At 43.8% G+C, this 22,512-nt stretch overlaps 2 long non-coding RNA genes across 2 annotated transcripts in view; one reads left to right on the top strand and one right to left on the bottom strand.

The window, feature by feature from the left end:
* LOC140843562 (uncharacterized) overlaps positions 1–22,512 on the top strand; it is a 79,011-nt gene that overhangs the window by 34,508 nt on the left and 21,991 nt on the right. Inside the window, exons 4-5 of the long non-coding RNA XR_012121416.1 lie at positions 12,441–12,593; positions 14,492–14,585. This is a non-coding gene — a long non-coding RNA (uncharacterized lncRNA). The remainder of the gene's footprint in view (positions 1–12,440; positions 12,594–14,491; positions 14,586–22,512) is intronic.
* On the bottom strand, positions 897–13,575 carry LOC140843563 (uncharacterized). The gene is made up of 3 exons (XR_012121417.1): positions 13,349–13,575; positions 2,311–2,403; positions 897–1,241 (listed from the first exon to the last, which is right to left on the bottom strand). It is a non-coding gene; the product is annotated as an uncharacterized lncRNA (long non-coding RNA).

The raw sequence follows: 22,512 nt of genomic DNA, 5'->3' as shown, positions 1-22,512 counted from the left end.
TCAATATTGGTCCCAGGCTCTGTTTTCTTCCAGAAGTTCCCGTGACAAAGGTAGCCAGAGGACAATATTAAGTTCTGACTTATTCATATTCTTCTGGGACCCTCAGTGGGCACTTAATGTGAAATAATGCGAATGGAATTGGAGACACCTTACCAGTGCAGCAGATCCCCGGGTAAATTATCCGTGGTATTGGGAACTCGCAGGTCGTTGACTATCCCAATTTAATTTGGGCAGTACAGGACATTTCTAATAATTAATACTGTAATAACACTTAATGATCTGCACTCATGCAATCTGAAAATCCAGCTAATGGTGCAGTTTTTAGTGGTTGCACAAACAGCAAGTTTTAAATGTGTCAAATGCTGCTATTTCAGCATCCCGGTGCCATGCAGGAGACCCTGCCCGTGGGGCTCTCACTGACCCCAACCCAGAGCCTAGACATGGGTACGATGAGCCCTGGGCCTGGTCTCCAGGGAGCCGCCGTTTGGAACTGGATCTCGGGTGGGAAAATGGGAGGAAGCCATCGCAGCCTTTCCAGACAGAGGCACATTTAGGCTCTGTGATGGCAGTGCCGGGGAGCGGGCCAAGGGATCGGAAATGGGGTGCAGGGGTGTAAACACCCCCCTACAAACTTCGTTAGAAAGGAGTTAATATTTCAGAGGCCTGCCCAGCACTTAGTGACAAATCCCTTAACCTTGCCCTCTGCCACACTGGCTCTGCTCTTTGGCACAACACGGGGCCTGTACTGAGACCTCCTCTGCAGCTTTACCAGGAAAGCCCCTCTTTCTGGATCTGAAGTCAGCACTGTTGCATTTCATTGAGGGCTGTGGTATTATTTTATTTTCATTTTCTTCTTTAAAAAATTATTTTTGATGTGGAAGAATTTGAATCGTCTACCATCCATTATTTCCATAAAGACAGCTAGTGGTCAAACTGAGTTTTTTGAAATGTAGTTAAGGTAGCTGTTAACAGTGCAATAGCTTAATTTTGCTGTTCTGTTGTGCACACCTGCATGGATGCCCCCACTTGGGGATTCTAATCACCAGTAGTTATTTAAAAAATAGGAAGGAAGATGAAGGAGAGTACGTGGAGCCTGCCACGCTGGTCCCGGCCGCTTACATCGCCGCCCTGCCTTTCCTTGCGATGCCCCTGGGATGCCAGGTCTGAATCTTCGTCGTGGCTGGTCTTCTCATTATAATTCGCAAACTGCATGTCATCCGTTATCAGCTGGTGGTATGGATCTACCGGCAGAGATATGTGGATTCATTAGTGCTTTAAAGCCTCCAGTATTCAAAATGCTCTTTTACAAATATCAGTGCATTTGAATTCAAATTCAAAAATGCGTTTTGAAGTTTTTTAAAGGTGACTTTGGTTTATATTCTGCATCTACACAAAAGGGAAACGAGGGGATTCTTTTAGCAGATGATTTGTGGTTACGACCAATACTGCAGATGTCAGATTTTACCTTCCTTTTCTACTCAATTCCAAACTGTGCCTGGAGTTTGGTGGGGCTGTGAATTGGGTGGGTCCCTGGAATGGGACTTCTGCCGACGGGCCGCTGGTTGAGGATCCGCAGGGCCCAGAGGGACTCGAGGAAGACCCGCACGAAGCCAGCTGGCTCACGGGGTGCCCGCGGTAAAGGGAACCGAGGACGGAAACCTGGAGGTGCCGAGGGCAGCAGCGGCCAGCTTTCCGGAAAACTCTGTCCCTCGGTCAAAAGAGCCCGTTCCCTCGACACGCTTTGTCCTCAGGCCTGCGCAGTCCGATTGCCTAAGAGGCAGGATCTCATTATCAACGAGAATTAAATTAACTGCTTTAAGAAAGTCACCTCTGTTAAATTACCATTAAAGGTACTTCAGGACACACGAGCTTAAAAATTCAGCTCAAGGGCTTAAACAGTAGGCCAAAAACCTGCCTTCCGTCAGCAGACTAAGCTCTCCACCAGGGCTGTGCGCCCACAGACGGCTTCCTAAAAATCAGCTGAATGAATCCACAAGGCCTGTTGTGAGCGGGCTGAGATTTCATAGAGGCTGAGCCGGAGCAGAGCAGATCTTACACCCACATGGCCAGCAAATGGAGCAGCCCCGGGGGTCACCCCAAGCAGGTGTTCCCTGGCTTTTGACGCCCACACCCACGGACCCAGCCTGATCTGGGCTCACTGATGCGGGCGTGGCAGTGGGGTGCTCCGTCCTGGGGGATTCTGATAAGGGCTGGGCATCAGAACTTCTGCTGCCCGCTAAGGGTGCTGCCTCACCCAGTGTAAGCAGGCAATAAATGTGTGTGGGGGCAAAGCACACGGTCCCTGCTTACCTGAAGCTGGAGGAGCCTGTGTGGGTGCTTGGCAGGACATTTTCCTTGCCAGGGTGGGCAGATGGACACTCGCACAGGTCAGGCTTGCAGAGGCTGTTGTAAGAAACGAGATTTTTTTTTTCTGTGTTTTGAGGGAATTGTTCCCACCAAATGCATATGTGTACTTAGAGGAAACAGGATCAGATTGGACCAAACAAAGTTCAACTCTGGGATTTATGTACTGGTCACAGTCATTACTTCAGTAAAGAACACTCTGTGTACAAGCTCCCCACCATCCTGCGGACCCTCGGAGGGGCGCAGAGTAGCAGTGTTCTGGAGGGCACGGGAGGTCTGTCCCCAACAACCGCACTGCAGAGCTGCGACACAGGCCCAGGCGGGGCTGGCGGTCCTGGGAGGCGCTGGGCCGGGGCCCTCGGTCCTGGGCGATGAGCCCCGAGCACCACGGGACATAGGGGTGCACAGCTAAAGCCACTCACCATGAAGCATGTACTTGAGAGCCTGCAGCAAGCAAGGCCAGGCCTGGCATGTGTCGGAGCCCACCAGATAGCACAGAGTCCGAATGAATAGATTTCCAGTTCTGCCCAGACACCCTTTTATATTGGCCAAACTCACAGTCAGTTGTCATGAACTAGAATGTCGTTATGGGTGAGAAACGGTGGTATTGATTGGCATACAGGCGGTTTTAGTGAACAAGCATAGGGAAAATAAGAGCCTTTAAATAATATAGCTTATAAATAGTTAACAGCAATTAATAGTAGCCAACACCGCATGCACAGCCCCCACGCTGCACCCTCAGCCTGAGTTCGCTGCTTGACAGTGGAGCGGCTGACAAGTGGCACTGCTCCTCGCCATGTTACAGAAGAGAAACTGAGGCACCCCGGTGTGGTAGCTCCTGTTTGAATCGGAGCCGTGCTTGCACCCCATCTGTTCCTTCACCTCTAGAAATGGAATAGAAACTTGCAATCTGAGTGGAAGCGGCAATGTCCACAAAAACATGTGAAAACCATTGGTGTCTCCTTTCTCTGGGCTCCTCCAGCCCATGTGCACAGAGCAATTCCAGTGTTTGACTTTGAGGGCTCGCCTCTGCCACAGGGGAGGTGCCCAAAGGGAACCCCTGCTGCTTCATCCTGTTGCCTGGGGGCCTGGGGTGGGCCTCCTGGGGCTGAGCCCAGGGTGGGGGGCGGTGAGGAGGTGGCACCAGGTCCAGAGGACTGGGTTTTCTCAGTCAGACCCCAAGGCTCTGACGGGTTTGGTCATGAAGAACAGCGGCTCCATGTCTGTGGATTTAGTTTAAAATGGAAACACCGGGCAATTTAAAATGAGCTTGGAAACCATTGGCCTTGCAACCAGGCAGTCGACTCGCTCTTCATAGACCGTTGTTCCCACACTCATACTTTTTTTGTAGGAATTCATGCATTTGCCCTGACAGCTCTCGACTTTGACGAAAGCTTTCCAGCTAAAACTGGGGAAATGGACTGACTTCCACTCAACCTGGGCCACTGTCTTGCCGCCATGTCAGCCACAGCGCGACAGCCCACACTCGCTGCAGGAACATTCCTGGAGGGTTCCATGCCTGCTCCTCCGGCGTGAGGGTAAGCGTGCCCTGGGACATAAGTGAGGAAGCTCTTTCCTGCTGTCATCTTGAAGAAAACCAGGAAATGGATGAGCTGAATTTCTATGAATATGTATCTTGCCTCAGTTTCTATGGAACAGGTTTTCTTAGGAGCAGGTAAGTGTGTTCCTGCAGACACCACAGCTCTATGTTGGCAAGGAATTTAACACATCGTAAGGCTGACTGATGCTCTGGTTTCTGCCTCATGACTGGATGTTTTTGCATTGCACAGAAAGAACCCAGACACAGCTGGGATTTCAACATACCTTGGGGGGTTATTCTGCATAATCTTGGTCCTGGTTTTTGACTCATTTTAGATAAAAACAAAATTAAAGCATAGGAACACCCTTCTATGCAATGACAGAACACATTCATAGGCTTAAAACATACAGGAAAAGACACTGATAGACTTCTAAAACATTGGTAGATACAGTTTTGTTCTTAAAAATACCAATACAACATTTGAAATAATTGTAATTATTTTAAGTCTCAGACTGAACCTATTAAAAAGCAAGCTGTTATGCTATGACAAAACATAATATTGTTAAGTCCCAGAAAACTGACAGAAATTATAATGCATTGCTCTTCTATGTATATTCTAATAGATAGCATACACAATTTAAAATTTATAAATATAGATTCTAATCATTTAAGTATCAAAATGTTTTATACAATTTCTTGCATTAGGAGGCACAATTAGTTTCTGTTAACATTTCTGTAATTTCGTGATGTATTTTGAATTCTTCTCTCTAAAGTGGATTTGTGTTTATGCAGATATCCACACACAAACTGACGCTGTCACTCCCACTACCCTGACATCAGTGAATCTCTGTGCCCGCAAATAGCTGTATTAAAAACCTTAGTTCATGCTATTCTAGTTCAGCTGTTTTATTCCTCTACATAAGGGCAGCTTGTCCATGGGTTCATCACGACAGAGCATAAAATGCTCTGTAGCTGTAAAATTTGAGGTCTGATATTAAAGGAGCAATTTGCATCAGAAACAACTTGGCCAGGATAGATTCTTTCTTTACTTTTTTTCCTTTTCCAAAACCATTCTTTTAATATTCTGCCTCTTCTAGACATGCCTTTGAGTTCTGTATACCAGAGGAAATATACTCATCAGTAACAAAATATAAATGGAAAATAAGACTCCCCAGAGGCAAGTAAAACCAATGTGCTAACTGGCTGGTTGGTCAATATAGTTTCCAAGGATGCACAGTATTTATTTCTAAAGAGTAAATTATTGATACAGGCATGGATTTCATTGAGTATTATTTGGATTAAAGATGCTACTTGTCAACCTATTGATTTCCATGTGTTAATAAGATGTTGACCATTTTATCTTAACATTAAAATAAAAAGGTTAAATTGCTTGCTACAATTAACTGATCTGGAAAAAATATATGTTGAAGTCCTCCTGTGTGAACAAAAAAGGTGCCAGGAACTTTCTACTTTCACATTAGAATCCACCTACCATGACTGCTTTCATGTAAACTTATTTTTAATAACATTTTAAGAAACTTGTTTTAAATGTTCATCCTTGGATGAATTACACCTTCTATAGGAACATCATTATGAATAAAAATGTTACCGTGGAAAGACGGGCAAACTTGGCTATGGTGTCTCAGAAAATAGTATCTCTTTTCTAAAAAGAACTTGGGCTCACATCAAGCACCTTTTGTATTCAGATTCCTTTCAAGGTTAGATCAGAAAATTAGTAATTATAGTTAAACTATTAACAGGAAAGTGTCAGATTCTGTAGAAGAGACACTTGGAAGTAGATGATTTCAGAGTCCCTTTGTGGCAAAGATTAAACAGCCCTAGTTTTCCCCCCAGTGTTTATCTGCTAAAAATAATGTCCTGAGAACAAATTAAATAGTCATAATGTGTATATAATGACCGTCAGTGTCGTCAAGGAAAGTGAGTTAGTAGAAAGTGGATGATTTAAACTGATCCTGCACACCACGCACTAGCTTTTCCTTTCCACCCTGACATTTTATCCTATATTCTTTCCAAACAGACTATTGTTTCTTTTTGTGAATCAAAAAGACATCTTTACAGATTAAAATGTCTTATATTAATATTTGGTGCATGCTCGGGACAGAACTTATGCAAACATATATTAGGAGGCTGTCATTTGGCAATAATGAGTCCTAGTTTATGTGTTTTTGCTGATTCTGGGTTAGGCTGGTTACTGGCTCGAGTATTCTGTGCCTGATATGTTTGCAGCTGGGCCATGTGAGACCACAGGAGCCCCTGGGAGGCAGTCTGTTGGGAGTGAACAGGCAGGTATTAACCTGTGTTTATATCGCAGCTTAGTTAAGCCAGTCGTACAACTTTACGTGATGGATAATCAAATGCACTTGAAGGCCTCCGTGTCCAGGGTCCCGGCTTGCAGTGTCATCCTCACGAGGGACCGTCGTCCACTTCCTGCAGCCCCTGAGCTCTCCTTTCCCATTGGGCAGGAGCAGCAGGGCTGTGGGGCTGAGGCTTACAGGCCAGCCGTTGCCTACAGGGTCCATAGAAAAGAGTCACAGGGCCGAGCCTTCAGCGGGGGTCAGCGTGTTCAGGGAGGGCCTCCCGCCCAGGCTCTGGGCTGTCCTTCCCCTCCCGGGCCCTGGCCCTGGACGAGAATGGGCAGACGGGCCTGGTGAAGGTTGCCAAGGAGGAATGCCCACCTGGTACATGTCCTAGATGAAGGAGACCTTGCTCTCTGGCCTGAGTCAGTGGCTGAGGAGCCCAGGAATAGCCACAGCTGTGTGTCCACTTCATGTGAGACAGAAAAGTTGTGGATATGCCCAGGAAGTGGTGGGGTTAGAAGTGAAGTCATCTCTGAGTTTGGGGTTTTTTTCTCTAGAACATTTGCCTGTGAAAGACACTTCTGGGATGTCTGATTCCAAAGCCAGAATTGGCCTCGGAGATGATTAATCCAGATCATTATGAACCCAGGTCATTTTCCTGACGAGGAAAAGGAGGTCCCTGCTGGCGATGGGTCCTGCTCTGCCACTTAACATCCGAGCAGAGACCGAAACTCAGGGTTCTTGGCTCACAGCAGGACTTGGAGCTGATGTACAGCCGGATTTGCTCTCTAGGACGCAGGGAACGCTCTCGCCGCTCAGGCTGACGGCTCTCTTATTGCCTCGCCTCTACTGATCTCTTGTGCTACCTTGTAGTTTTGGGGAAATCACACTCGGATCTAACGCACAACTGGAATGTTTCTTAGGAAGGTTCTGCCCCCGTGTGTGTAGGTGTAAGACCGTTTCCATGGGAGTCTTGGGTGATCTCGGTGGAATGTGTGTTACACGAGACACTGACATAAACTCCGGAGCCCTTGCCTGCAGCCCCCGAGGCAGAGAGGATCCACTGGTGAGCCCAGCGGGTGAGGCCAGGGCCAGAGCCAGGTTGCAGGGACACTCAGCTGAGGTGAGTCCTCCTATCTGCTCATCTGCCAGCCACTTGCATTTCTATGGTTTTAGACCTTTGACCTTGATTAAGCTTCCCTTTAAACTGGCCTCCTTGCAAAAGTGACGCTTCCCATCAGCTCTGCTCAGCAGGTGTCCTCATGACGCTAATGAATTTAGGGTTTGTTGTCATATTCATAGTTTTCTGTAACAACCACAGAAGGAGGTCTCCAGACCCCTCACACCCTTGAAATTCATGGATTCAGCTGTGTTGAGTCAGATCATTTTTCATAACCCTTGTTTCCTTGTCTCCGTGTCATAGCCTGTAAAGAGCTGTTAGGTCTGTACACACATATAAATCTTTTCTCAGCTCAGCTCACTGCTATTTAACGCTACTTTGCGTGGCTACTGCGCTCACAAGCTTAGAATACCTTCTGTTGGAAGAAACGCATACTTATTATTATTATGGAGAGGTTTGGGTGAGATTTCCCCCAGCACAGGCTGCCGAGCTGCCTGGCACGTTGTCATTTATCATTGTACACTAGGTCTGTCAACTTGAGAAACAATTTCAATAAAAAATTTCTGCATGAAATTACTTCGCCTGAGAACAACCTGGCCCTGCCTTTTGTGTGTACTGTTCTGTGTCTCTGTCGTTCTTGTTTTTCCCGTCTTCTTCTTCGTTTTTTTTAATTTTGGCTGTGAAAGGTACTTAATGTACCAAAAACAATTTGTACAGACATTATTTTACCAATTGAAAGCATGTACGCCTTGCTGAGGTCCCCCTTGTCTAACTGTTGCTAATCCATTGTCATGCTGTGCTCTTATGGCTTCATTTTACAGTTGAGGAGATCACCCACTCCATGCTGTGCTGGAAATGGGGCCCTCGCCACCCAGGTCCGCAGAGTGTAGTTAGCATGCGAACAGCAAGCGGCGCAAAGTGGAAGCATGAAAGCATCTTCATCCCCTTACACTCCTCGGTGCAAAGTTGGCTCTTTAGATCTTGGGTGTCTCTAGAAAGCCAAGCACAGCTTCTGTGAGCAGCAGGGTGTGGTGCTTGTCCAGAAGGGCAGGACACCCGAATGGACTGCAGTGGAGAGCCAGGTGTCCCGAGGGGGAACGTCCGGACCGCCCACGTCACGCAGGCACTGGGGTCCCCATGTAGCCAAGCCTATCTGCTCTGCAGAAGAGGCAGAAATCACTTCTGTGGTTCATTGATAAGCCCTAACTGCTCTTCCGTTTATTGGGTTGCTTGTGTGAGCCCAATAACGAGAAAATAGCGAGGCCCATCGTCAGTAGAACCAGCTGGGGCAATAATTGCTGCGAAATGATGTTCTGGCCAGCTGAAAGGGAGAGACCAGCCTCGGAGGCCCTTGTTTTCCGCCCTGTCAGGTTTTTACTCAGCTATGGATTTGCTGTCATCGGCTCCTGATGATTCTGCTGACACCCCTGTCACAAAATGAATTTTTCACTCCCCACTTGGCTGACTCCATTCAGAGGGTGCAACTCTGTCAAAAAATGCCAGTCTCACGACCACTCACTCATTGGCTTGCGACTCCCAGACCTTCTGGAAGCACCATGCTGGCCTGGCACCCTCTCTGAATCCCATGCATGGTTTCTGTGTGGTGCCAGTTGAGATGGGACGTTCCTACCTGTGCCTCTAATTTACTTAAATGAGAAACAGCAGCCACCTCGACTTGCATCAGAATTCACGCAGAATGCCAAATATTCATGCAAAAGAACAAGCGAGGCTTGACCAGAAGATGGAATTGGGTATAAATCTCATTTCTCGTGTGCCTGGAGTGGTTTTTAAGTCTGTAAATACATTTGCCTCTCTTATGAGCTCTAATTGACTCCTTGTGCAAAATATTCATAGAGGCCAAGGTGCGCGCCAATCCTCACTAAAGTCCAGGGAGGACGTATGATGATATACGGCCTCCCAGCATTTCCTTTGCTGGCTTCATACTCTTACGCAATGATAACCAAGATCTTAACCTGTAATCGCTGTCTGTAAGGGAGATTTAACAGAAAACCAGTCAGATAACAATATTGGTTGAGTGAGTGGCATATCAATCGGAGTGTACGGACTAAGGATGCACGTAAGTGCCTGAGCATATCCCAGGGTAAGCTAGACCCTCGCTTACAGGCATAGGAACAAAAAATAACACTTGCTGCACTTGCTGGGCACTTATTCTGGGTTTGTATTTGTGTTCATTGTACCATATCCAGCCCCTCAACATCCATAAGAGGTAAGGACCGGGACTGTCACATTATAGAGATGAGTGTAGTGGGGCAAACAGTGCCCCCCACCCTGCAATTCCACATCCCAGAACTTCAGAATGTGGCTTTATTTGGAAATAGGGTCATAGCAGGTGTAATTAGTTAAGTCAGAATGGGGTCATCCTGGGTTAGAGTCGGCTACAATTCAGTGATGGGTCTAGAAGAAGAGAAGACACATGTAGACACACAGGGACAAGGCCATGCGAAGACGGACGCTAAGAGCAGGGGAGCCAAGAGGCGCGGAGCCGCCAGAGCTGGGAGGGGAGGGCAGCCCCCCGCCCCCCGCGGGGGCATGTTCAGGCCCTGGGCTCCCCGGGGCATGCTTTCCGAAGCTGGAGCAGCAGGTCCGTCTAAACCCGAGATGGGGATCCGAGAGCAAAGCCGTTCCGAATGCAGGCCTGTTGGGTAGAAGGTGAGTCACTGGACTCGGTCGTCCGGAGGCAGCGCTGAACCCAGCCCACTGGGGGCTCAAGGGCCCTGCTCGGTGTTGAGTGACTGGAGCCTGCCCGCCCCGTCCGGCGCTGGCAGGGCGGAGATGCCCAGAGTTGAGGTTGAGGGTGTTGGCGGGGGTGTGGAACAAACCCAGGTCCCGGGTGAACTCAGGAGCCCAAAGACCACGCTTTCGTCCCCCAGCGCTCGGCTTGGAAGATGACCAGTTTGTGACATGGACGCAGAGCCATGAGTCAGTCAGAAGCCAAGGCGAAAACATCTGGGCCTAAAACCAGATCTGGGGGGAGCATGGAGCTTAGATGGGGCGACTTTTATAAGGAAGCTCCCGTCACATGGTGTTTTTTTTTTTATCTGACTAGAGCTGGTCTTAGAATCTAGAAGGTCCAAATCTGTGAACTGGCTCAGTCAGGCCCAGACAGAGCTGGGGGGCAGGAGGCTAAGGCTCCAGCCTCCCTCCCAGAGGCACCCTGGCCGGGAGGGTGTCTGCTCGTAGGGTATCTACTGGGTGTAGAACAGCATATAATAAAAGGAGGAATATGGATAGGGTCTGCTGGCTGAAGTAGTCGCCAAACTTCATTTCACAGTTTTTTTTTTCATTAAAAATACAAAAATGAAAAAATTTTAAATTAAAATTACAGTAGTTAAAATTTAAGCTTAAACATTTCATTTAATTAAAAATAAAAACTAGAATTAAATTTAAACATTTTAATTACGTTTTAAAATTATATTTAAAATTCAAGTTAACAAAAATTAAAAGATAAAATATGAAGACAGAAAGCAGAAAAGTATAAGATAATAAGAAAGAAGAAAATAACAACTATCCAATCCTTACCAGCTAGAATTAAGTACAGTGGTCTCCTTACTGCCAGTAGACAGCCCCCCAGATCCCTAGTAATGCCTGAAACCACGGGTAGTACTGAACCCATATATACTCTGTTTCTTCCTATACGTGCCACCTATGATAAAGTTTAATTTATAAATTAGGCACAGCAAGTGATTAATAGCAATAACTAAAAACTAGAGAACACTTACAGCAATGCACTGTAATAGCAGGTGTGTGAACGGGGTCTCTCTTCTCTCAGCATGTCAGTCTTCTTGTGGGAACGCAAATCGGTCATGCCCGTGTGATGAGAGGAAGTGAGGTGGGGGGTGGGCTTGCGACATGGCCTTAGGCTGCTGTCGGCCTTCTGACAGTATGTCTGCTTTCAGACTGTGGTTGACCACGGGTAACTGAGGCCACAGGGGAGGGGGGACCACTGTACTGTTTACATATTTATGTATTTACTTCCAGTCTTCTTGTTTCCTTAAGAAAAATCAGTCTATTGCTACTGTAAAAGTTATGCATGAATGTAGTTATAAACAGTTCAAATGAGGTATGACAGCATGTAAGTATAATAAAATGCATGAAATATAATCAGAAATAACCTTCATGAACATTAGCGACTATTATTTCAAATATCTGTCTATGGTGAACATAGGTAGAAAGATGACTGGGGATACTTTTAATACTATAGATATTTTGCTCAAAGATAAAATTTAATTTCATTTGAATTTAAGTTCATGGAAGGAAAATAAACGTCATATTGGAAATTCAAACAAATGTTTCTTTAGTACCAGAAAGGATTCTAGAATATTAAGAAAACAAACTATGAAACACAGTAGAGCAGAATAAAATGGCACATTGATTACTTTGCATTGAAAAGTAAATCTAAAGGCTTTCTTATACAATGTCCCATTCACCTTTCTGCTGTCCCCTGATTTGAGGTGGTTATAATGTATTACATCATATCATATCACGTCACATACATCACGTTACATATATCACATCATGTCACATTCATGATACAGGTCACATTCACATTTGGCTCTATAATAGCTCATTCCCTGAGTTGTTTAGTATTACTTCTTTAGGCAAGTTGATTCTATGTTCATCTCAGCCCTTTGTTCTTTCAACAGTTGAATCTGATTCCCCTGCTGTGCTGGGCTGACCATGGTGTCCGGCCAGCCCCCCAGCCTGTTCTCAGGCGCCCGCTCTCTCCCCGGAAGACAGTGTCTGTTCCTGAGCAGCATCGTGCCTGGGGGGCCATTCCCCATCTCTCTTTGGCCAGAGCGTGGGAGCCTCTGAGGCCAGCTCACGTTTTCCCAGTGTTGGCGATTTGCTGTAACCTGGTTGGGGCTCCAGGGGGCCTGTGCTCTCCCTGGACCCTCAGCTCTCCCTGGACCCTCAGAGGCTTAACTAGGTGTGTCCACCGACTGCGGATTTGTTTCACCTTTTCTTAGAACATAGTGCATTCTCTTAATCAAAATCCTGTGTTCCCCCTTCAGTTCAGGGAAAGAAAATGTCATATCAATGAAAGAAAATTAAATGTTGATATTATTTCTTTCTCCAGGAAATATATAACACGTTACAAAAAGTTTTAAAGGCTGATAACAAAAAAAGAGCTGACGCCAGCCCCAATTCCCTCACGCTTGGCCACCACTCTCAAGAGGAACGGGGAGCAAGCTTTGTCCCGGGGGCCAAGTACGGGCCAGCACATGCTTTCGTAAGTAAAGCTTTATGGGAGCACAACCTTGACCGTTGTTCTTTTGTATTGGTGACGGCTGCTTTCATGCTGTAATGCCAGAATAAACCATTTGTGCAAAATCTAAAATATTAATCATCTTCCTCTTCCCAGAAAAAATTTGCCTGCCTCTGATCTAGAGGAAACCACTTTCAAATATAATAATATAGTAGCTGTTCCACCTGACATTTACACTTTTATTTAAATAATGTTCATATACTATCAGATGTTATTTAGATATTATCAATTGCCATTGGACGAAAGAAGACCATCTAGTTGTCTAGTTGCCTTAATTCTTCCCATAAATACAAAAGCACATCCCCCAAACATGTTTCCATGGAGTTTTTGTTAAATAAAAATCAATGTAAACATCATGATGTGGCTCTGTGGTTTGGTCACTGTTGACCCACTGATGCTGTTACTTTTCTGTACAAACGTCCGTTATTCCTGGAATTAATAATTGTCTTTGTTTGCTTAGTTTTCTATGTACTTATCAACAATTCTGCCCTAACATTCTGACAATTCCTTGTATCTTCTCAGGATGGTCAAACTGGTTGTATTTCATCAGTACCTCTATCTGGGTGGGGGACTTTGTCCTTAGAAGGCCTCTGACTCCCGCCCCTGACTAGCTGCTCTGCAGGCCTGCTGCACTGCTGCCATCCTCATTCTGGGGCTTTCTTGCCTCATTTTGCTGAAAATCTTTCCCTCTGTCTTGCATTAGAAGCCCCATTTCTTACCTCTAATGTCTTGCTTTCGTGGTTTTCTCCAGATGCACAGAAGTTAAATTTCTTGAGCCCTTATTCTGTGTTCATACCTGAGCTGGGTATAAAATTCTAGCCTTCAAATCATTATTCTTTGAGGATTCTGAAGGACGTTCCACATTCTTTAACCTCTGGTGTTCCTTTGGAGAAATTCGATGCCGTTCTAACGCCCCCTCCTTCCTCTCTGGGAGTTTCCAGGACCCTCTCCTTCTCCCTGGGTGACAGGACATTGTGGCGCTGTTCTCTGATGCGCGCCGTTTACAGGTCATTCTCCTGGGTACTTTATACGCTTGTGGATCCCTTCAGTTATAGGGGATTTCCCCACTTTATTTTTTTTGTTAATTTCCAAGATTTCATTGTCCAGTCTGTCTTGATTTTAAAAACAGCAGCTTGTGCATTTTCATAGAACACACAAATAATGACTTACACTGTACACTTTTTAAGGCATTGAGGTTAGTGGTTGTTTGATGAAACAGGCAGGGGGCACACATGGTCCTCGGGGTGGCACACAGGATCCTGAGGGCCTGTCCTGCTTAGCACTCATCATTGTGAATTTCCTGTTGCCCAAATGCTCTGCCTGGGCTGGGTTGGTGTGGTTCTTCACAGCAGCAAAGGCTGGGGTTTTTCTCTACTCCTGGCCCCGCTGCCCTCACCTCCTGCTGGAATCCTGTCTCCCATCTACTTGCTGACCTTGCTCATCATAAAAGTACAACCCTAATAAAAATAAAAGAGCAAAGGTGTAGGCTGTGCAGCGGGCACAGGCCCTTGGGAAATGGTCCCATGGAGGAAATAACTATTTTTCTAATTACTATAAAAATATTCAACCTAGAGCAACACAATGTCCTTAAAAGCTCAGGAAGATGAACACACTAATATGTTCTGTGTTATTTTATTTTCAAAAGGCATTTACTTTTCTATTTTCCTAACTTCTTTTCAAACTTCAAAGTAACCAGGGGGTGCCATTCATCATAAATAGAAAACAGAGCTGAGAGAAACTTTAGTTTACAAGTCTTAAGTGAAGCAAATGTTTTAATTAACGTTTTAATTCGATCAGTCTGTTCTTTCGCTTGCAGTAATAAATGAAATAAGTTTTATTTCCTTTTCCTTTTTGGTGTGCAGTGAAATCTGTGCATGGAGAGATGGCAGATGAAGTGAAGGAGAAATGCCTTGTCTGGCTGCCCAGGGCCAGGACCGTCCACTGTGTCTGTGCAAGGTGGGTCGCTGATGGTCAAACCACTATGCCTAAAGTGTATGAACTAATGATTCTTGGTTAACTCAGAAGGGAGGCTCTAATTTTGTTCCTTTGAGCTCCATCCTCTGCCCTGACTCATATATATATATATATATATATATATATATATATATATATATATATAAACTTATTTAGAAATCAACAAAGGTGTGCTTTTCCATTTGCAGATGGCACACTCTCCCTGAGGGGCTAATACCTCAAATGATGGTTTCAGTTTTTAAAATTATCTTTACAGACTATAATAGTATTTTGAGCATAACACATGAAAATAGAACATGAATAAAGGCTAGTTTATGCATTTTTAAACTTACAATTCCATCCTTAGATCTGGAATAAGGCAGAAGTGTTGGTGGGAGTTTATGGGAAATGAGGTGCTGTCTTGACCGGTTAGGATAGAAAGCTGTTGAATGTGTGGCTTGGAGTCAGGAGCCAGTCAGAAGCTGGCACTGTCACTTGCTAGGTCTGTGGTTGAGACCCTTCTACTTTTTTTTCTCTCAATTGTAAACTGTGAGTAATAGCCAGGAATGCTTTAAAAAAATTAGCCAATATATTATTTAATAAATAAAAGACATTGTAAAGCAGAAAGGGCTAAAAAGGTGTCTGCTATTATCATTGCTGTCAATATTTTGGAATATTTGTTTAAAGAAAGATACATAACAGAGTATCCATATAGTGAACTTTCTATTCAATTGAGTACATTTTCATTAGTCTTTTTATCACTGTGATCTGCTCAGTCCTAGTAAAAACCCTTGCAGACAGCACAGAGGCCCTGTGCGTGTGCCCCGGTTCCTTCGTGGCCCGCCTGTAAGGACGCGAGGTGTGGGTGTGGCCTGTTCAGGCATAATCATCCTTTTATCATCTCCAGGTTCTTGGCAATGCAGACGCACAATTGTCCCAGCACCGTTCATTGTAAAGCTTATTATTCTCTATTAAATGTCACTTGATATATGTTGGAAGTCTGGAAACCATTGTTTTATATATTCTAACCAATATTGAAGTTTTCCAGTCTGGGAGGGTGAATCTGGTGGCTGTTACCCTGTCCTGGGGAGATGGTGAGTTCTTAGGCATGGATCTTTTATAAGACGTATGATGATGCTGACAGAAAAGAACCAGATCAATTTCTTTCAGAACCAGGTAGCTTCAGGGTTCCCACTGAAAATACCCCGGCAGCTGTAATGGTAAAACATGGAAAGCATTTTATATTCTTATGTAAAGATAGCTTTTATACCTGGTATGCTTAACAGGCCTCAGAGAGTCTGTAAATGTTCTAAAGTTATACACAAAATTTTGTGTATTTGGTGATAAATGTAGTTTTCCAGGTTTGAGGCTCCTAAGATTTTTATTGTATTCTCATAAGGGATTTTGACCCAATAATATTAAACAGCTATTTCCTACATCCTAGAAGTTAATCTAGCTCTGCACATTATTTCTCTTCTAGTATATGTTAACCCATGATTCTGAAATATATTACCATTTACAATGATAATTTCTGATACCTCCTTCTTCAGTGTGTGGGTTTGTGTATAATTTCCCTTCTAAACCACACATGAATAATTTCAAAAAGGCAAATAATTATAGAAAATATGTTTCTTTAGGGCTTGAAACTCTACTCTCATCCTCAAATATTGAGTGAAGTCTGTTGCAAATATTTTAAGTGCAAATATTGTCTCATGCTTGTGGAAGTGTATCATATTTCATTAACCCAGAAGAATGTACTATCAATGGACACATAAGGGATACGGGGGACTCCATGCATGAGGGGGAGCGGGTTCACCATGGGCAGTGTCTGTGTCACCACCGGGCACCTGCCACGGCCGGAAGTGGCATGGTCATTTGTTTTACAAAACTTCTCTGGAATTATCTTTTGGATGATTTTATATAAAAGACTCTTTCCGATAAATCTGGCTCAACAATTAATATGCAGTGTAAGTTGCGATCAGACGTTTGAATTGGGAGTAATGAAGATTTAAAAATAGAAAACAGATGTAATATTTTAAATGACATTTTCTTGATATGGTATTTCCCTCTTTCAGTAATTAGTAGACGTCCATTTTTAAAAACAGCTTATTATTGTGAATACAATAAACCCATATGTGTAAAAAACAAATTAAAAAATTGTGAGAAACAGAAAGTGTATCCATTCTTTGGGTTGTGTGGTTAATGAAAAATAGTGGAAAAATAAACTATCATGAAAAGATAGAGCCCCAAATAAAAATAATTTAAATAATTTAAATAAGAATAACCAATATTCAAGCCATTCTGTTAATCTGTTCTTAAATTTAGCATAAATAATTTATGTCATGGAAAGGAAGATTATAAATCAATAAATAATTTTATTAGGGATTGTTTTTCAATTTCTACAATTCAAACGTTGAGCAAATTCATCTACCCACTCATCTCCTGTCAGTCATGCTGGCATTCTTTAAGGAGGAAAAAATAACTGACTGGAAACTCAAATTCATCAAACTTAGAACCATTAAAAGTGGAAATCCGTTTCTCCATGCCCTGGCGGGACTGTCATCGCGGGAGGAGTTGGGGTTTGTGCGTGTCCACCGGCTGGCCGCAGCTCCGCAAGCCTCACGGTGCCCAGAAGACCAAATGCACCCTCAGTGTATCTGCCAGGTTTATGAATTTTCTGGAACTCTCCACTGAAGAGTTTTCAGAGCAAAGTTATTGATATATCAAAAAAAAATTAATGACAACAGTAACTTTGCTTTAAGGAAATGTCAACTTTGTTTCATTTTTTCGGTTTAATCTGTGAGTTTTGTTCCAGGCAGTGAGCTTCCGCTTCAAGTCAATTATAACCTGAAAACACAAATGAAATGTAATTAGCTTTTCATTGACACATTAAAAGGAAATAAATACCATATAGTTAGTAGTTAGTTCTTTACTAGAGATGGTGCTGTGACCAAGGCTGAGCCAGTGGAGGCACCTGTGGGGTGTGAGGACAGGAAGGGACAGGGCGGGGTGGGGGCACTCCGAGAGCAGAAAAGAAGCGAATGGGATTCCCAACAAACCAGTATTTCAAAAATTAAAAGAGGTGCAGATCGCTTGATTGAAACGCATGGCAGGGGGGCAGTAAATGCTTCTTTTTCAAATGCCACACAGCTTGCTTGCCTGGCTGCACCTGTTAGCACGCTCCCAACGCAGCCAGACCAACCGTGACCAGGACCCACGAGGCGCGCTCACCTGGGCCCCCAGCGCGGGATGGGAAGCGGGGCAGCAGGGGTGCAGGTGCGGTGGAGGGCACGGGGGGGTGGTGGAGGAAGGCATGCGTGACTCAGGGCACCTGTTCTCAGGGCCTGGCTGTGGGTGGCGAGCGGGGTACGTCCCCCAAACTGACGTTCCATGACCCAGGGCCTTGGGGGGTCAGCGAAGGGTGTCCTCAGCTGTCGTCCCACCGGCGGGGCTGCAGTCCCAAGCTTCCTCCAGGTGCGGAGAGAGGGGCACTTCGGTGATCCCCCCCCAGTCAGAGACGGGTGCTCCCAGCCAGGTCTCAGCAGAGATGCCAGCCACGAGCCAGCACTGTGAGCAGGACTGGTGGTCTGTTCCCCGCGCGGGGTCCCTGCTGCAGGGGGACAGCAATGGAATGCCCCCACCAGGGGGGCCCCCCGCCTCCAGGCTCTTCTCTGCACAGAATCCCTGGCCTGTGATGACCAGACACCAGCAATTTAAGACAAAAGTCTCGGTAAGCCAGATGGGCCCTCACAGAGCCATGCTGAGCCTCTGGCTGCAGAACACTCCCCCCGTCACCAGAGCGCGGTGGCCAACGGCCCCCTCACCCCACACCTGCGCACGCCAGCCGGCAAGTCCAGGAATGGTTTGCATCCCGTCGTCCCCCACACGGCGGAGCGTGGGTTGCCGGTAAATCTCACCGCGTGGGCAGGTGAAGTCGCACTGTCGGCCCCAGAATCTGGTAAAAGTTCCTCTTTTGCGTCCTGCTGGAGGGAGTGTGTGCAAAAAGCTGAGAAGGGTGGGGGCTGGCAATGCGAGTGACCGTGGGGGCAGCACAGGCCCCGAGTCGCACGTGGACAGAGACGACCAGCCCGGGCTGGGTGGGGAGTATGTCACGTCTAGAAATCAGGTGCTATAATGTTTAGGGCCAAACAATGAAGTTGTCAGAATGCATTTTTTTCTTTAAGACCTTATCGTGATTTAAAATCAAATGAGGGCTGATAGTTTTGCTATATTGATCTTGAGTCTATGTACAATAATTACAGCAAAATGGTCTTAAATTAAAGCATAATGTAAATTTCATGACAATTCAGATTTATATTGAAAGTGAATGTTGTCCAATTCATTAAAAAATGTATTCGTTAAGAATCTGCTAGTTAAAAGTTATAACCAGTGCTGAGGAGGCTGTGAAAAAAATTGACACATATAGTTTCTCATCTACCTAAAAAAGTTCAGAGAAACTAAAATAATTAGAAAGTTTTGAATTCATGATTCATTGTTTAATATTTTCAATGGAGCTTATTAACAGTTATATTCCATATTTACAGATACTTTAATACCAAGATTATGTCAACTCAAAATCAGAAAAGGCTAGTCACCATTTCATATGGTTTTAGGTGTATAAGTTATAATTGATAGTTTTTACTCTACAAAAGATCATTATTTATATGCATGATATTCGTATGACCTCAGTGGTAAGAATTACACCATTTGGGGTATTCATGAGTTAACATCATTAGTAGTTACCCCAAAAGTTGTCTTGAAAATCCAGCCCATTCATTTTAGGAGACGAAGTGTCAGACAGTTAGTGCCACTACTTCTGGAACATTCCTAAATATGAAGAGCTTTTTGATAAGCTCCAGGGTGAAAGTGATATGGCAGTAAGACCCTCATATTCCAAACAAAGCATTGTGAGGTTTTGAGGAATGCAGCGATGTGCACGGAAGCTGATTACTCGTAAGCAGGAAGCACGCAGGGCCGTTCCAGGCGCATCAGCAAATACGAGTCATCTGACCATGTTTAGAGAGTCCCCACGTGTGTTAAGCAAGCGACAACTGATGCGCTTCAAGCCTTCACCAGTGAAGGTCTGTTCTCAGCACCTCATGTTTATTTAAGCACATATTCTGAATGATCCTCAGGTGTGTAAGTGCTGTTGTGATCATTATGTTCAAGATGAGGACCCTGAGGAGGGCCATGAACTGTCCCCTCGTGGTCACAAGACAGTGGACGGAGGCACCTGCACTCAAACCCAGGGCCAGCTGGCTCCTGCCACCTGTCCTTAGGCCTGTCTACACTGCCTCCTATAACAAATAAACTAACCAGTTTTGGATACATCGCTGTATGAAATTATCCAGTTAAAATATGCTATGAAACCAGTTGGAAAATACCAAGGACTTAGCACCAGATATTCTCAAACTGTAGCTTTAGGCTATTGCTGAATTCAAAACCATCACACATAAAGTTGCAGAACAACTGGGGTATAACCACAAAGCAGTTATGGGCTTCACTTATGTAAAATCAGAAAAGTAATAATGTTTTGAATAAATATGAAAATGTAAGTAAAGAAAATGCCAAAAGTGAGTGTAAATGGACAAATGTAAGTGTGAGTATCTATGTATCTATATATGAGTATGAACTACTCATATAAATTCAAAATCACATTAAGGTGTATGTCGATCCTACAAAATAAATCTCAAAGATGAATATTTTTAAGAATCTAAGAAATAATAAAAAAAATATAAGCAATAAAAATAGTACTGTAAGAGATAAAAGCAATTTCTTTGATATGCTTTTAGTAGATACACACACCTGAGGAAAGAATCAGTGAGTTTGAATATAAATAGATAGGGACCCTCCAAACAAAAATGAAAATAGGTGTAAAAAGGGAAAAAACCTATAAGGGAACATTTAAGAATTATGGGATGATATAAAAAGTATAAGAAACACCTTATTGGAATACTAGAAGAAATGAGAACAAAGCAGAGAAATATTGGAAATTACAGTGGTTTAGAAACTTTCAAAATTAATGACAGACACAAACCCACAGATTCAAGTATCTCAGAAGAGACCAATCAGAATAGACACATATGATATTAAAACTACACAAACCAAAGACAAAGAGTAGCTCTTGAAAAAAAGCAAGAGTAGTAAAAAAAAAGTTATGTGTAGAAAAACACAGAACTATAGCATACTTATCAGAAATTATGCAAGGAAGAAAAAAAATGGAGTGAGCTACTTAGTGTTGCAAGTTATATACTGACAACCTAGAGTTCAATATGCAACAAAAAATATCCTTCAAAGATGAAGGAAAAATAATTTTTCAGACAAACAAAAACTTGGGTAATTCACCATGAACAAAACTTCCCTGCAAGACATATTAAAGAAGTTCTTAAAGCAGAAAATCATATAGGTCAGAACTTGAATCTACATAAAAAAGAATGTTGGAGAAGACGTTAATAGAGGCAAAATAAAATATTTAATTTATCTTATCCTTAATTGATTTAATCACTAATTGCTCATTTAACTCAATAGTAGTCACAGTGTGTTGGGTGATCAGAACCAGCAGCTGATAGACATCTGACAGCAGTGTAATGAGGTGGGAGCGAGGAAAGGCAAACGCTGATGTAAAGGCCGGCATGACGTGGGAGCAGCGCAGTGTCATTTAAAGTTTTAGATTTGTTTGCAAATGTATATTAATGTAAAGCATTACATGGATATATTACAAAAGAGTAAAGATCTAAAATTGATAGCAAAGGCTTCTCCCTTTTGGAAACCAGAAGAGGGGAGCAATGAAGCTGACGCAGAGAAAATCAACGGGAGAAAAGACAAAAGCTTTCTTGATAAAAATCTGTAAAACTGAAAAATCTTCAGCCAGGCTACCCCAGAAAGAAAGGGCTGTACAAACTGCCAGTATCAGGAAAAAAGGGGACACTGCAAGTGAGTCCATGGACATTAAAAAGATAACAAAGGAATAATAGGAACAACCCAATGCCCAAATATTTGAGAACATAGATGAAATCACCAACTGCTTAAAGAAAAAAAATCTACTACAACTCAAACTGGGAGACAGGAAGAACCCAAAAAGGCCTAGATTTATTATGAAATTAATTTAAAAAATTGATTTAAAAAGTACCAAGCCATGATGGTTTCACTGGTGAATTCTAAGTATTTAGGGAAGAAATATACCAGCTCCCCATAATCTCTCCCAGGAAAGAGAAGCAGGGAAAACCCTTCCTCATTATAGGAGACTTCTTAATACCAAAACCAGGTAAAGGAGCAAAACCCACAGGTCAGCACCCATAAGGAACACAGACATAAAAGATCCCCACCAAAATACACTCCACTGAATACAAAGCCTCCACTGAATCCAAAGCATTGTACACCACGGCCAAGTGAGGTTCATTCCATGTACGCCAGGGAGATCGTCATTCAAAAATCAGCCGTTGTGATCAATCACTTCAAAAGACAAAAAAGGGAAAAAACTATGATCACATCAATTGATGCAGAGAAATTATTTGATGAAATGTAACAATTATTCATGATAAAAAAGAACTCAAAAACATTTGAAGAGAAATGGGAACTCCGAGCTTTGTAAAGGATACATATAAAAAATCCTATAGCTCACACGGTTCTGCCTGGTGGGAGCCTGGGTGGGAACGAGCGAGGGAAGTCCGCTCTCACCACGCCCATCCAACATCATTCTGGAAGTCTTATCTTTTGCAATTAGACAGGAAAAAGGAAACAAAGTGCAAATAGTCCCAAAATGACTTTTTGGGACAACTACTCCTCTTCTGTATTAAATGTGCTGTTTCTTTGACAAGTGGCCTTCCAAGGATAAGTGTCACATAAGAAAGCTCTGTATAGGGCACATAAAAAATGTGATAGAGCCTTCATTGTAGAAATCACAAATATACACATAGAGGTTTTTTGAAAA

Source organism: Manis javanica, chromosome 9 (genome assembly GCF_040802235.1).
Source record: "Manis javanica isolate MJ-LG chromosome 9, MJ_LKY, whole genome shotgun sequence".
NCBI classification, from domain to species: Eukaryota; Metazoa; Chordata; class Mammalia; order Pholidota; family Manidae; genus Manis; species Manis javanica.
This window is presented reverse-complemented; position numbering and strand designations above follow the sequence as displayed.